General features: G+C 54.2%; 1 long non-coding RNA gene across 1 annotated transcript in view; it reads left to right on the plus strand.

Annotated features, from left to right (window-relative positions):
- Window positions 1-2,582, plus strand: part of LOC135330187 (uncharacterized) — a 53,514-nt gene extending 50,932 nt beyond the window's left edge. Inside the window, exon 3 of the long non-coding RNA XR_010392002.1 lies at window positions 1,920-2,582. This is a non-coding gene — a long non-coding RNA (uncharacterized LOC135330187). The remainder of the gene's footprint in view (window positions 1-1,919) is intronic.
- Window positions 2,583-14,062: the final 11,480 nt, after the last annotated feature.

A 14,062-nucleotide genomic window follows, 5' to 3' on the forward strand; every position in this document is an offset into this window, starting at 1 on the left:
GCTGGGTTATTCTCATTAGGCAGCTTTGGACTCAGGCCAGAGTTTAGCTGTAGTAGTTGAAGAAGGAGACCCAGAACCTCTCATGACTTGAGGTCAGACTAAAGTAAAGCTCCCTCCTCCTGCTCTAGTTCTGGCAGGCAAATTCCATCACTGCACAAATATTTTGGCAATCAGCGATAATGGGAAAGGAAATGCAGAAAAGTCCAGTCCGTAAGGAATTCTCTAAACTAGGACACTCCAAAAAAAGCAGGCTGGCAAGTGGTAGGGCTCTGCTAGGCCCTCTTCATTCCCCCTAACGATGGCTTTTCCTCTTCTCATCTCGTAGAAAGACTCGCTATAGCCTTGCCTCTCGCCTCGCCTGACGTTTATTACCTGGGAAATGCAGCAGTGTGTGATTTGTAACGAGGGGCTGCTCTTTATGGAAGTGTTTTATGCTCTAAGTGGTTACAGCAGTGTGGGATGGTGTGTATATTTCGGTATCTATAAACAAAGCAGCTCAAGAATGCCTTGATACCAAAGGTTGTTTTTGGCTTTTGATCAAATACTTAATGTCTAGTTTTTTTACCTTTTTTTTTTAAAAAAGATCTCAGTTGCTGAAAATGAAAAAAAAAAAAAAAAGTGAATCTTCTCACTCATGTGGTTCTTTCTGGAAAGTGGAACAATTTCCAGGTCTTCTCCAGCATCCTGGCTGTGCCGGGGCTGCCTGCGCGCAGATGCCGGGGACCAAGCGCCACGCAGCAACGGCTCCAGGGAAGGGCCCGTCCCCCCCCCCGGGCAGCTCCCTTCCTCCCAAAACGTGAGAAAGCGAGCGTGAATCCCCTGGGAGCGCGGAGCCATCCCGGCTGGGGGCAGAAACGGGATTTCCCTTGGCTGCGGCGAAGCAGGGGCAGGCGGCTGCAGAGTGGTCAAGCCCTCGACATCAGTCAGTCTGAGAACTGGCACACTTGCTGCTGCAGTGTTTCCCTCTTTTCTGCTGGGAGCGGTCTCCACCTCAGGTGCTGCTGGGTTTTTGGGGAAAGCAAAGGTTTCTTTCCCTCCCGCCTGCCCGCAGCGGTGCCAGGGCCGGCAGAGCGGAGGTGCCGGTGTCAGCGTCGGTGTCGGTGCCGGTGCGACGGGGTCGGGGTGCTGGCGGGCCGGGCCGGATCCCGCGGCTCCCTGCCCTGGGGAGCGGTGCGGAGAGCCTGGCTGCGTCCCAGTACACCGGGCTGCTTCCCGCGCGATGCTTATTTTGTCTTTTCAAATGTATATTGTGACATTACACAATAATATCAATTTTCCCCTGGTTTGAAGAGCTGGATTCTTGTGTTTCATACTATTTTGGTATTCATTTCAGTTTTTATCATTTTAAGGTTCATGCGTTTCTAATTGTTATGAATACCATGCTAAAATTAATAGTTCTATGGTTGGTTTATTACATTTTGTAAAATTATGTGCATGTAATGTTTGCCAAGAAAAGACGCAGCAGAGACTTTAATCATGTAAAGATGATAATTTAGTTGTTACACTTGTTGAAATGATGGGATTAATTTTTTAAAAGTTCGCAAACTAGCGGAGAAATGTAAAACATTAATTTGGTAAGACAAGCAAGCCCCAAGCTGACAGATCCTCCCAGGCCGGCGGAAGAACACACACGTTACCGGCACAGCGGGGAGGGAAAGCGGCACCGGACGGTTTTATAATTGCAGGAGTTTTTGTTATTCAGGCCAGATCCTCCATGACTCTCTCTGATGATCTGAGTGTTTTGAAATTACAGCGCACTCCCTGTCTCGTGTCTCTGCGGTCTCTGCTGAAGGGACCGTGGGTTTGCCTTGTGCGTGGAGAACAGCAGTGATTCACACAGCAAAACTCTGCATTTTGGGTAGATGCTTTTGCTTCTGAAATGTATAAATCGACACGCTAACCCCGAGCTCTGTCTGCAGCGGAGGCCGCCCGGGGAGAGGGGGAGCCCAGGAGGCCGGTACGATGGCGGGCGCCGGACCGGGGGAGCCGACGCGGAGCAGGACGCGCCGGGCACGGAGCAGGACGCGCCGGGCACAGAGCAGGACGCGCCGGGCACGGAGCAGGACGCGCCGGGCGCGCGGAGGACGGACACCGGTGCCTGCGCGACGCTCCCGGGCGAAGGAGCCCGACGCAGCGCCCTGCACGGTGCTCCGGCTCTGCGCAGGTTGCACGTGCTGTACCGAAGATCGGTGTTATTCTGCGCTTGCCGGAGAAAACCTGGTCGTAACTGAGGCATTAATTCTGCAGAGCGTTTCGTAGCAGATTGTCAGGAAAGAAAAGAGAAATGTAAAATAAGTCTTGTTTACTATAGATGATGATGTGGCAAAATAACTCAGCAGCCAGTTCTCAGGAGTTTATGACAATAATCATGAATATGTTTTATAAATGTGTAGCAATGTGAGTGGACTCAATTCTGGCTGAATTTAAATAATACAGCTTTGTGCAGCAAAGCCTAAATCAAATGGCTATAATTTATGCTGAAACGTACTACAGGATGCATTTATTCACAAGTATGTGCTGATTGTAGCATTGTGCCTGATTTATGATGGTTTTTTTTATATGAAAATTCCTACCAAAAATAATATTTAGAGTCTCCCTTTATTTACTGAGCCCCGGCAGTTTTCTGTGGGCTCCACGGCAGGAATCGCTCATCTCTGCTCTGCTCCCCCGGCGCTCCCGGTTGGTGCCCGGCGGTGGCCGTGGCTCCGGCACGTCGGGTTTCGCGCAGCCACGTGCGGCTTCCCCGTTGCCCTCCGTTCCCAAGACGCCGGTATTCCCAGTTCGCAGCGGTGCGGCCCGGAGGAAGAGTTAGCTCTCGCTGCCCAACACGCTGCATAGACAGCAGCCGCGGCGCGCGGAATTCAAAGCATTTCATTTTTCCCCCCGTTCCGCACCTCCGGTGAGGGAATGACCCCCCCGCGCTCAGCGAGCCCGGCTGCAAGGGCAGGGCGCGAGGGAGGCAGGACGGGCCGGGGGGACCCTGGGGACTCAGAATGGGAAAGTTTAGGCTGAATATCGAGGGAAATTCCCGCGGGTGCCTGGGTGACCCCCTCCCTGGGGATGGGGTGAATGTGCGACATTCACCTTGGATTAATTAATTAATTAAGCAAATCCAGCTTGGAGGAGGGTGGAGGCAGCAGGGGGTGGATGGAGGGGTCTCACGGGTGGGCTGAGATGCGATCGCTGCTGACACCTTTGCCCGTTCCCGCCCAGCGCTCTGGCCCGCGATCCCACCGCACCGGCATTGCCGGCCCCAGGCTGGGCGCGGGAGCACGGCGTCCCGGAGCCGCGGGGCTCCGTTCCCTGGACAGCCTGGAGCGATTCGGCATCGCCTGTCGTGGTGAGCAGCGCGGGGGGAGTCCTCCCGGCTACGGACCGGCACGTGGAGTGGGGCCCGTCCAAAACACGGGCACCAGTCCTTGTCTCCATGAAAAATGCTCTGTGCTGGACTGGGGAGGCTGGTGCGGAGGCCGGACCTGCCTTGTGCCCCCGCGGGGCAGCCCGTCCCTGTCCCCGGCACGTACCCACCGCCCGGCCGGCTGCCCCGTGCCAGTGCCATGCAACCGCCCCGCGCCGCAGCCGCAGGGATGGTGCCGCCGGGCAGCGCGGAGCTTCACCGGGCGGCTGCAACCCGGCATCTCCCGACTGCCGAGCGCTTGGGCCTCGCGACCCGGCGACGCTGCTGCGGCAGACGTCCTGCATGTAATGTTTTCATTGCGCGTGGCAGTGCTCCTTGGCGCAATTAAGCTGAAAAGCTTCATTTATCATCGCTGCGAAGGTGAGCAGTCAGCCCCCCGAGGCTCCTTCTCCGTGCTTAATTTTTTGGAAGTCGCTGAGAAGGTTTCCACTGTCAGGTGAGTGGAAAGATTCAGGTCATCTTGGACTTGTAGACTTACCTACACGAAGTGTCATATCCCTGGCTCTGCTAGAAAAATACATAATAATTCAAAGACTAAAAGAAAGATTTATTTGAAACGTTTGAAATCCCCAAATAAATCATTTCATCTCATAATAGGTCCCAAGCTATCCTGGGAGAGCGTACGTCCATTAGAAGAGCGCTAAGATCCAGCAGTACTTCTTTCTTGGTTAAAATTAGTTGTGCTGAAAGTTTATCAGTGATTTATTCGGCAGAATGACTCCATTTGTAATTCTCCTTCCTGAAAGTTTCAGCACCATTGTTTTGAATGATAAGAACTTGTTGTAGCAACCTCTGTCCCTAAACACTTGGAAATTCTTGTTTAAATAAACAGGCGAGTTGCAAGCAACATGCAGTTTAAATGTGTATCCTATTAAAAGCTGGCAGGACCGAAGCTTCCCTGCTTTCTTGCCAATGTTTGGAATACAGTAGCATTTTTACTCTGTAGCAATAAATTTCTGTGGAATGAAGGGCCATAATATTTGCAGTTTTTTGGGAAAACTCTGCTTACTTAGGCAGCGAGATGGAAAATATTTCTAATAAATAGGAAGCAGAATGAAGCAGGTAAATATTTAGGCTGTTACCATTGTGTCTGCTGTACGTAGGGCTAAATCTCTCACCCTTGTTTTGAGCTGGGGAAGGAGACATTTTACAGCGTTTCCAAAGAGAGGCCCATGGCAAGTCATCCACAGAGCAATTGGTTTTAAACTTACTCCAAACCAGACCGGGAATTTCCTCTCGCCCCTTGACCGTACGGGATAGTCCTGGAAGGACCCAGCTGTAACAGCTGAAGTGTTCAATTGGATAACTGCAACATGGAGCTTTTAAACAAATATTTTACTGTAAAAGCCATTAGCTGCTTCTAGCATCATGCTTGCAAGGAAGGAAGCTCGTTGGAAAAGCAGAGCCGGGAGGAGGCGAGGGAGGCGGCGAGGGAGGCAGAGCGACCCACGGCTGCAGGAATGGAAGGTGGAGGATGAACAGATCTTGCCTCTCTACAACGCGGACAGACAGACGGAGCTCGGGCTGTTGTGGTCTTCAGGCGGGGAGACGAGGGGCAGACCCTCGGGGAGAAGGAAGGGTCTGCTGGGCCCCGTTCCCCTCCCTCCAACGCACCTTCCCAAGAGGCCGCGGCTGCCGCTGGGCTGCGTTGCCGGTGACGGACGCCCAGAGCAGCTCCTGCCGCCCAGAAGCAGGCAGTCGCTGAGGCTGCTGCTGGCAGTTGGGTTGCTTTACTGATTCTTCAAAATCGTTTTTTGGGATGGGGAGCCCTGAATTTGAGATGCCCCCTCAGCGTACAGACTAGTCACGGAAATGATCCTCGGGTTTTGAGCTCGTTCTGCAGCCTCCTGCTCTGTTTCCGTGCCATCTGCACGGAAAAGTCTCGTGACTGCGTTGCTTTGACCAGTCTTTCATTATGAAACAAACTTCTGCTGTCTTTAAGTTAGTGTTTTCTAATTAGTTCACTATTAATTAAAGGGTTTTGATGTTATGATGTGAAAATTAGCTGGCAAACCAGATTGCCATTATCCAGAATTTGTGGAATTAAACTCTGAATTCCAAAATAAGTTCTTCATTAATAATTTTGATTTTCCAGACATTGCACAGAAACACTGGTGATTAGCAGAAGTATGATGTGTTCTCATTCACAGTATCCCTAATTAGTGGTAATTCAGTTATTAACTCTTCGGTGCCGCTGAGGGAGGAGAGGAGCGGTGGATATCGGCGCCGTTTCTGCGCTGGGAGTGTTTCGCCCTCGGCTGCGCGGACCCCCGAGGCGGCTGCAGCGGCGGGGGAGCATCGCGTGCCCGGGTGGCTTTGCCTTTCCCGGTGGCAGGGACCGGGACCGGGAGCGGGAGCGGTGGCCGGGACGCGGCAGGGCAGAGCCGCGGTGCTGCGTCGGCGGCACCTGCTTCATTCACAACTCGGCAGAGCTCAAGTGCGCAGGAAGCTGGCCCGGTGCCTGGGAGAATTTGTCACAGGATTAAAGAATTAATGAGAAAATACAATATATTAAAGAATGAGAGATTTTGCTAACCTCTTACCTTGTCTTAGCTTTAATTGCCTTTAAAAATCATAGGATGCAATGAGTTATCATTGATCTTTTTCTCAATACCTTTTACTTCTGCGGGAGCCAGATAAATTGCGGCAAGAGGGGATGGTTCAAAGGGACTTGGCAGATCCGTGGGGCGGGCTGGGATCGCAGGCGTCACCCCGGCCCCGGGGCGCCCGTGCTGGTGCCGCAGAGCGCGTCGCCTGCTCCTCTCCGTCCGCCCCGGTGCTCGGCCGGACCCGGGCCTGCGCCGCGCGGAAAAGCAGCGGTAGCGGCTCCCTCGGCCGCGACGCACGGGGATGAGCGGGCTCCGCGCCACGGCTCCCGGCACGGCGCTGCCGAAGGGGCCTGGTGACCCCGTGACAACGGCTCCCTCCCGGGCCGGGGTCGCTGCCGTTGCCCCGGGGCCCAGGACCTGCCGCGGGTGCCGGGAGAGGCCCCGGAGGCGCCTTCGGGGCCTGCAGCCGGGATGCTCCGTGGGGCCGTCCGGGCGCCCGGCGCTTCCCGCTGGCCGCCTCCTCCCCGACGTGGCCCCCTGCTCCGTCCCCACGCCGGGGCTCGCGTTTATTGATCCAGAAATGAGCAGCGCTGCTATGGCAACGTAATTATCATCCAGGATTTTTTCCCAGCCGTGGTGGATTAGCCGTCACCTCGCTGCGGATGCGCAGCCCCCATCCCGGTCCCTCTTCCCCGGAGAGCCGCTCCCGTCCCGGCGGCATCCCGGCGGGAGGCATGGGGCCAGCGCGGGGCCTTGGAGACCAGGGCCTCAGCACGTCTGCCGCGCGGAGAGGCCGGACCACCTCGAGTCACCCGTCCGCGTGAACAAACCTTTATTTGACGCTCACCTCGAAAGCAGCAGCGTTGGGGAGCGCGGCGGGGCAGGTCCGGACTGATGGCGAGCGTGAAAGATTTATAAAGCCTTTTTGGTGGCAATCAGTACTGCTTCTGATTGCAGCCGTGTTCTTCCAAACTCTCACTGTTCATTTTTTTCTACCCCTTCTAATTTGACCAAAATTTAATTGATGGAGTAGCAGGGAGGGGTCTGGACTCCTTAAAGTTGCAGTGTCCCATGTCAAGGGCTAAGCCTGGTAATTAATCTTTTCTTCCGATTTCTTCCGCTGGTAAGGGGAGTTCATTGCTGCAGCTACCGGTATCGGCACTGACTTGCACTGCTGGTGCTCCTGCGCCTGCCGGCGCGGCCGTGTCCTCCTTCGGAGCGGCTGCGGTGCCGGGACGAGGGACATCCAGGGGCAGTGACAGCGCGAGAACAGGGAGTGCACGGGAACACGGGTCACGGTGTCAGGCTGCGTGCTCTGCAAAATACTGCCTTGCTATTAACTTTTTTGTGAACTTCACAAAAAAAGCTGAGGAAAACAGAGAATGCTGCGGCGGCTCTTGCAGCGGCGTCGAGGAGGTGCTGCCTGCGGGAGAGCTGGCGGGGAAGGTGCAGCACCGCTTCTGCAGCGAGCGTTGGAGGCAGCGGGGCGGGCGCCCGCGCTCACTTCCAGCCGGCACGCGGTGCCGAGGCCGCTGCCGGGCGCCCGGGCGGGATCCGGACCGGCAGGACGACCTCCACGGGACGCCCGCCTGCTCCCCACGCAGCAGAAACGGCCCCTCGCAGAAGCACCTCGCTCGCTATGCCGCAGCGTCTCGATGTCTCGCGATGTCTTGCAATGTCGCGATGTCTTGCTCTGCCTCCCCACGTCAGAGCACTGCTTCCGCCGAGACGTTCGTGGCGGCTCCTTGGAAAGCCCCGCTTATAACGGGATCGTTTTTGTGCGAGCTCTTCAGAAGGCATCACCCAGCCCGTCGTATTTCTGTGCAGCATCTGTCAGCCTCTGCGCTTCCGCGTGCTTCAGACAGGACCATTTATAGTTCAGTAATTCTTTATTCAGAGACAGGTTATGATAACTTCCATCGCTCTGTTTTGCAGATATGATGTAATGTGAACATGTCTATGGAAGTTTGAATGAAGGAATTGTCTTGTGTGTATGATGAATAATCTAATTGAGAATAATATTCAATAAAGGCCAAGACAGGTGCTTTCTCCTTCGTGGGATTCCTAATTGCTGATGTGTGACCAAAATTGGTATGTCCTTTAAAATATCTTTCCAGTGGTTTCCCAGATTTATTACTGTTCCTTACTACTGAGCATTTGCATAAAAAGAATTTAAATTAGCTTTTGCACTGGTATTTGATATAAAGCATATCTTGCTGCCTCAAATTCCATATGCAAAAGCGGCACTGGTCAGAGGGCAACTTACGTTTAACTCTGGCTGTGGAAATACTTTTTCTTGTCTCTGTTGCATCTGAATGGTTCAGAGTCATCCTGATGTAGTGGTTGCGCTTGACACCTTTCTGGTTGCTGGATAATTAGGTAGTTACAGAAACCCTTTCATCAGGTTGGGAAAGCGGTGTGGACATTTGTGAGTAGGTTCAGAGCTCCAGCTGACAGGGCTGGAGAAAGGCCAGGCCCCACCTTGGCTTCCATCGTTCCCAAGCGTTGACCCAAACCCCGCGTCCTGGAAAGGTCTGTCACTGCACTGGCAAGAGCCAGAAAATTGCTACTGATTTTAGCAGTCTGGATTTCACCCATGGGCACGTTTCCCTCAGCTTTTCATCCTTTCACCCTCTGTTTGGGAAGTGTCTCCGTGAACGGGCGGGAGGGAGATGCAAGCACCCATCCCTCCATCCCTGTTGCTCCCCTCTGACGCCCCAGTGCCACCGGGCAGCCCAGGCGCCTCCTCCGTGCTGCTGCGTGATGAAGCTCTATGAAACCAGTCTTGGCATGGGCTGAAGCCTCTCGTTCTGGTTCTCCACCCTCTTGGTTTTCCTCATTTTCCTGGCTGTTTTCTCCATCTGCAAACCTCTGTTTTGTAGCTTTTCCCAGCTCTCTTCCAGTTTGCCTTGCAATTCTGCTGACTCTGCAGGAGGAGCTTAGGGCTCCCAGCAGACCACCTGGGAAACAGGAAACGGTTTGAAGCTCTGGATTAACTGAAAGACCGTACTTAGTTCCCCCTTGACTTCTCCATTTCCATCTCCTGGTCTGATTTTGGGCCTTTAGTCCTAGCAGTCATAATCATGCTCACACAGGAAAGTGGCTAGAGTTGAGCCCGAGAGCCCAGCGTGCCGCAGAATAAGTGCGCCGTTCTCCGGAAAAGCCTGGGCTGAACTTTCAATTCAGGCTCTTTTACAGATCTTCCCACTTTTGCTGGTGTCTGACCTGACAAAAGCTCTGCTTTCTGAGGTCCTGCAGAGCCGGGGAGGTGCTCGTGAGCCAGCTCCCTGGGGGCCTCGGACGTGCTCTGGGACTAGCCCAGGCTGGCTGCCTCCTTCCTCAGGGGCACAAACTACATCTGCGTCTCTTCTACTTGCAGTATTTTCCTCAGCTGGCTCAGGAGTAAAACCCTGCACAGACAGCAGCAGTGTGCCGCGAGAGCCGGGTGACTTTCCCAAGCCTCGAGCAAGGAACGAAGGCTGCAACCGCAGCAGAGCTGTGGCACCGAAAGGGTTTTGTCAGATGCTCAGTGTGTGCAAAGCTCCAGGTTTGCATTTCTTTCTAAAGGCAGGAGCCTCTCGCCCTCAGCTGGGCTGTGGTCAGGAGACGCAGAGGACGTGGGTATCGTCTCGGTCACCAGCTGCCGGCCCTCCCTGCAGCTCCCCGCTCCCGACGTGCCCGGGGCCCTCGGCTGCTGCCCTTCCCGCTCGCGGGGAGTATCGCCAGCTCTGCCCAGCGCCGCGGGAGCCGCCAGCAGCGAAACCCCTTCGTCTGCGTGGCCGAGAGGTTGGGCTGCTCTTGAAACCCTGCTCTCCCTGCGCAGTGGCTCCAGCCTGCAGCAAGCTTACGAAACGAAGTGTAATTTAACTAAACGAGGACACTGTGGAGCGCGTGGGCGGTGCGGGGAGCCCCTGCGGTGGAAGCGCCTTCTTTTCCGGCGTGGTTCTGGAGATAAATAGCTGCTCCCGCTGCTTGCACGTTCGCTCCCGGCCCGCGGCACCGGGTTCCCGCGCCGCAAGCAGAGAACCGGGCGCTCGGAAGGTGCCTCCAAGAACGGCTCAGGAAATGGGTCCTGCTCCGACCTCCCGCTCCTCGGGGGAGCCGGGCCGTGCCGCCGGAGGGGCTGGCCGCCCGCCCGGGACACCCGCGCCGCGCATCCCCAGCGGGGCCTTGGCCGGGAAGGCGCTCCGGCCCGAGGGTCCCGCCGCGGCGGGGTGCCCGGGGCATGTGGGTGCCGGGGCGGGCGCTGTGCCGTCCCCCCCCAGCACCAGCGGCCCCAGAAATGACTTGATGAGGAGCAGTAATTAAAGCTTGCGGAGCAGCCGGGTTTCTTGATGGTGCGTGAGCTAAAGGGAGCCGGAGCCGCGCGCACACCACGTCCCGCGCGGCCGTGCTGGAGCGTGCGAGGGCGACGGGCGCGGAGCAGCTGACTCCGGTTAGAGGAGATGGCCCTCTTCCCCATTCATGTATTTTGTATTATAAAATGACTGTGGTTGTCATAGCAACATAAAGGGAGCAGATCTCATTACTGAGGCCTGGCCACATTATTTTCTCCAAGGAATTTCTTCTTTTCATTATTTTTCTCCAAAGGTCAGTTATCCTCTGAGGCAGGGCGGGAGATTCTGCAAAAGGTGAAGCATATTCATGGCAGAATTCCCCCGGTGGAATTTACAATCATTTTGCTTTTTTATACTTGTAGAAAGATTTCTTTTAGTATAACATTTTCTTTTAACCCTTTCTGTGTGAAGCCTGGCTGTTCTGCACATCAAACCAGGCTGGTGACTAAGAAGCTTTGCACAGGGATTTTCTGCAGAAAGTGGAGCATTGATGTCAAATCATGCTCTTATTAGAGTAGTAACCAAGGTGTGCCACACTGTATACACGCATGTCTCTGGCTTTCTGTTTGCCATTAGCAATCGCACAAAGTGTGCAAAGTTTTTCAAACTTTGCTTTGGAGCTATTTCTTTTCTTCACGCGAGGCTCCGTCTGTCAGCTCCGGTCCAGCCGGCATCCCGGGGAGCAGGCTCTGGCCGTGGCACAGGTCTGGGAGCCTGGGCGGCTGCTTGTGAGTCGCAAGTCCTGGCCTAAGCCAGTGAGGGGGGAGTCATCACCCGGGACATCCAGGCGCACAGGAGACTTTAAGCGTAAAGGCGGCGTGATGCTGCGGGTGAGCGTGTCAGCGTGACCCGCCGGCAGCAGCCGGTGGCCCCGGTGGCCTTCCCCCCCCCAGCCCCCCCCGGCCATTGCTGCCGCTGTCTGCAGCCCGCGACGCCGGTGCTCGACGCCACGGCTTTGCTGTAACGCTGCGTTCACGTGGAACGGCACCGATTCTGCCTGCTACATTTCACCAGTTCCAGAATTTCACACGAACACCCCGGTTCTTTTCCAAGGAAATATTTCCCTGTTACCTTGTTATTAAAGCGTTTAAACAAGCATTCCAAGTCCAACTGCCAGCACATATTTTCTAAATATAATCTAAAAGAGGAATGATAATACCCTGGCCAAAAGCGAGGAATGCAGATTGCACCTCCGTGGTATTGTATCCATGAGGCAAAGTGAAAGACCCCGCTGGCTCTGCAATTTATTGTTTGTGAGGATGCAAAGGATAAAGAATTCTTCCCAGTTTTGACTAGATTTTGCGGATCGCTTGTCCTGAGACAGAATCAGGTGTGCAACAGGAGAGAGTAGTTCTGTGTTTTTTAATAGGTGCAATAGCTCAGAAAGTTTTGCAAGACGATGTGTTTATTTTTGTGTGTATGGCTGTTTAAAAACAATGTTTTGTATGTATGTTTACGTGTGTTTGTGAATAATTATGTGATACTACATATATAAAAGACGTGTTTTATTCCACCCCTGCCCGCGCCAGACGCACCTCGCTGCCGCCGCGGCTCGGGGGGGTCCAGCGTGCAGGAGCCTGGCCCGTCAGGCTGTACCGCGCAGCCTTAACGAAGTAATTAAGTTTGATATCCCGCTGTTATTTTTAATTTCTTTGATTTAACACGGGTAAGCTTAACAGTCCTAATATAATACTGAAACAGCACAGAAATTTATCATGTCTTGTCCCCGTTCGGAAGAGGAAGTGGGAAGGGAGCAGTAAGCAGGAGCGAGGCTGTGCAGAGCAGACGGCTGTCGAGTCTTTCCCCGCTGGGGGAAATCTGCCTGAGAAGGGGATCGCTTTTTGCCGTAGACCCCCACCATCCCCAGCGGCTGCCGCGCGCGGGCTGGGGCTGCAGCGGCCGGGGGCAAACCCCGTCCCCCCGGCCGGGCGCTTCGGACGTGTGCAGGGTCCCCGGCGAGGTGAGCGTTAGCGATCCCGTCCGCCTGGTGCTCCTGAAAGGCCTCCTGCGAACCGCCCTGCCGGCATCCGCGGTGCGGGACCCCGTGTCCGGCCGGGGGGGCAGCGGGGTGGTCCTGCCGCCTCGCAGCATCCCGCCTGCCCCGGCGTCGCGGCCGGACCGCTCGATCCCGCTGCACAGAGCGGAGGCCGGGGCAGAGCAGTTAGTAACGCCGACCCGCTCCGAAGGTGTCTTTTAAAAATTAATGAATGTTAATGACTCCCCTTAGCAGTAAAAATAATAACGCCTGGACATTTTACAGCACTTTTCATCAACAGTACTGATAATAATTTAGCATATATGTCAATATTGTCTGCAGCAGTGGCAAAACCATTACCATGGATAGCGCGAGTGGATGCGTTGCTACTTCAATTTAGATGTCCATTTTCTGCAAATCACATCTTACATTCGAAATGAGTATTTGCGTATGCAAATGAATAGGCATCTAAGTGGCCATGTGTGCCTGCTAATGTCTACTTTGCACATTCGCTTATGGTAATTGTGCCGGGTGAACAAAAGCATGTGAAAATTCGTGTGTAAGGACCATGGTACGCTCTTCATGACGGCAGAAGAAAACCAGATAAATCAAAAATGTGTCTTGATTTTAAAATGACTTGGGAAGCTGTAGGTGTTATTTAGAAGCAGATAAGCTGCCAGCCGTATCCTGCACCAGCGAGCTTCGGTTAGAGCATGAGACCACAGCAGCCAGTCAGAAATCCCAGCAAAGCCCGGATTTGTAATGAACACATACATTGCACCTGAACTTTGGCACTGCAGATGCCGTGACAATTAGGTTGCTCTGCCAGGTGATATTGCTGTGCAGCATTTCACTTCGTATTCATCACGGGCTGAACTGCTTCTTAATTTTAATTGCATGCTGCAGCAGGTAGATGGTGTCATATCACATGCACTTCAGAACAAGGCAGGGTGCTTGGAATATATTATGAACACAGGTTATTATAGGGCTTTTAACCGTGCATTTAGCAGTGGTAGGTGTAAAGCTTTCAGCTTGCACTCCTGTTTATTAATTAATAAAGGGCTCTGTTCTGACATTACTTATGTCCTCCTGTGTCTCTCATTTTAGATGCTGGTCTCATTTGAAATGATAAGTAGCCCAATGCGCTTCTCATGAAATTCACTTAAAGCTGGCAATCTTCTTTTCAGACGCGTGCCAGGGACGTGCACGGCTGTCTCTTCTTTGGCAGACGCTCTTTCAGGACCTCTTCTCAGCTAAGCTTCTCCGCTTGGCACGAACGGGAGGAATGTCACAGCGATGGGCAGCTCCGGAGAGAAGTCATAATCCTGCTTTGCACAAACAAAGCAACCGCCCCCGAGGCCCGTCCGGTGGACAGCAAGACCGAGGCTGTTCGGAGCAGTTGTTACTCGTTTCCTTCGTGAAAGCTCCGCCTTCCTGGAGCGACGGGAGATTTAAAATTGGCGCACGGAGTCCTGCAGCCATATGGAGCGCGGCGCGTTTGCCAACACGGGAAAGCGCGTCAGGAGCTGGCGATGAGGAGGCAGCAGGTACCCGGGGATCGAAATTAGCAGGGTCAAGAGCACCACTAAGGCAGAGTTTGTGGAGGTGCCTGTTGCACAGACACGCAGGAGGGCGATGCTGCCATTCCCTGCGGAGTGGGAGACTCATCGGAGCCAAAGGACGAGGATCCATGAATTCTGTGTCCCAGCTGGTTTCATAGCATCGTTTGTACAAGTGACTTCCCGGCCAGTCCGTCCCCCCCCGATGACCTGCCTGCTGTGGA

The sequence above is a fragment of the Dromaius novaehollandiae genome, chromosome 17, assembly GCF_036370855.1.
Source record: "Dromaius novaehollandiae isolate bDroNov1 chromosome 17, bDroNov1.hap1, whole genome shotgun sequence".
Classification (NCBI taxonomy): Eukaryota; Metazoa; Chordata; class Aves; order Casuariiformes; family Dromaiidae; genus Dromaius; species Dromaius novaehollandiae.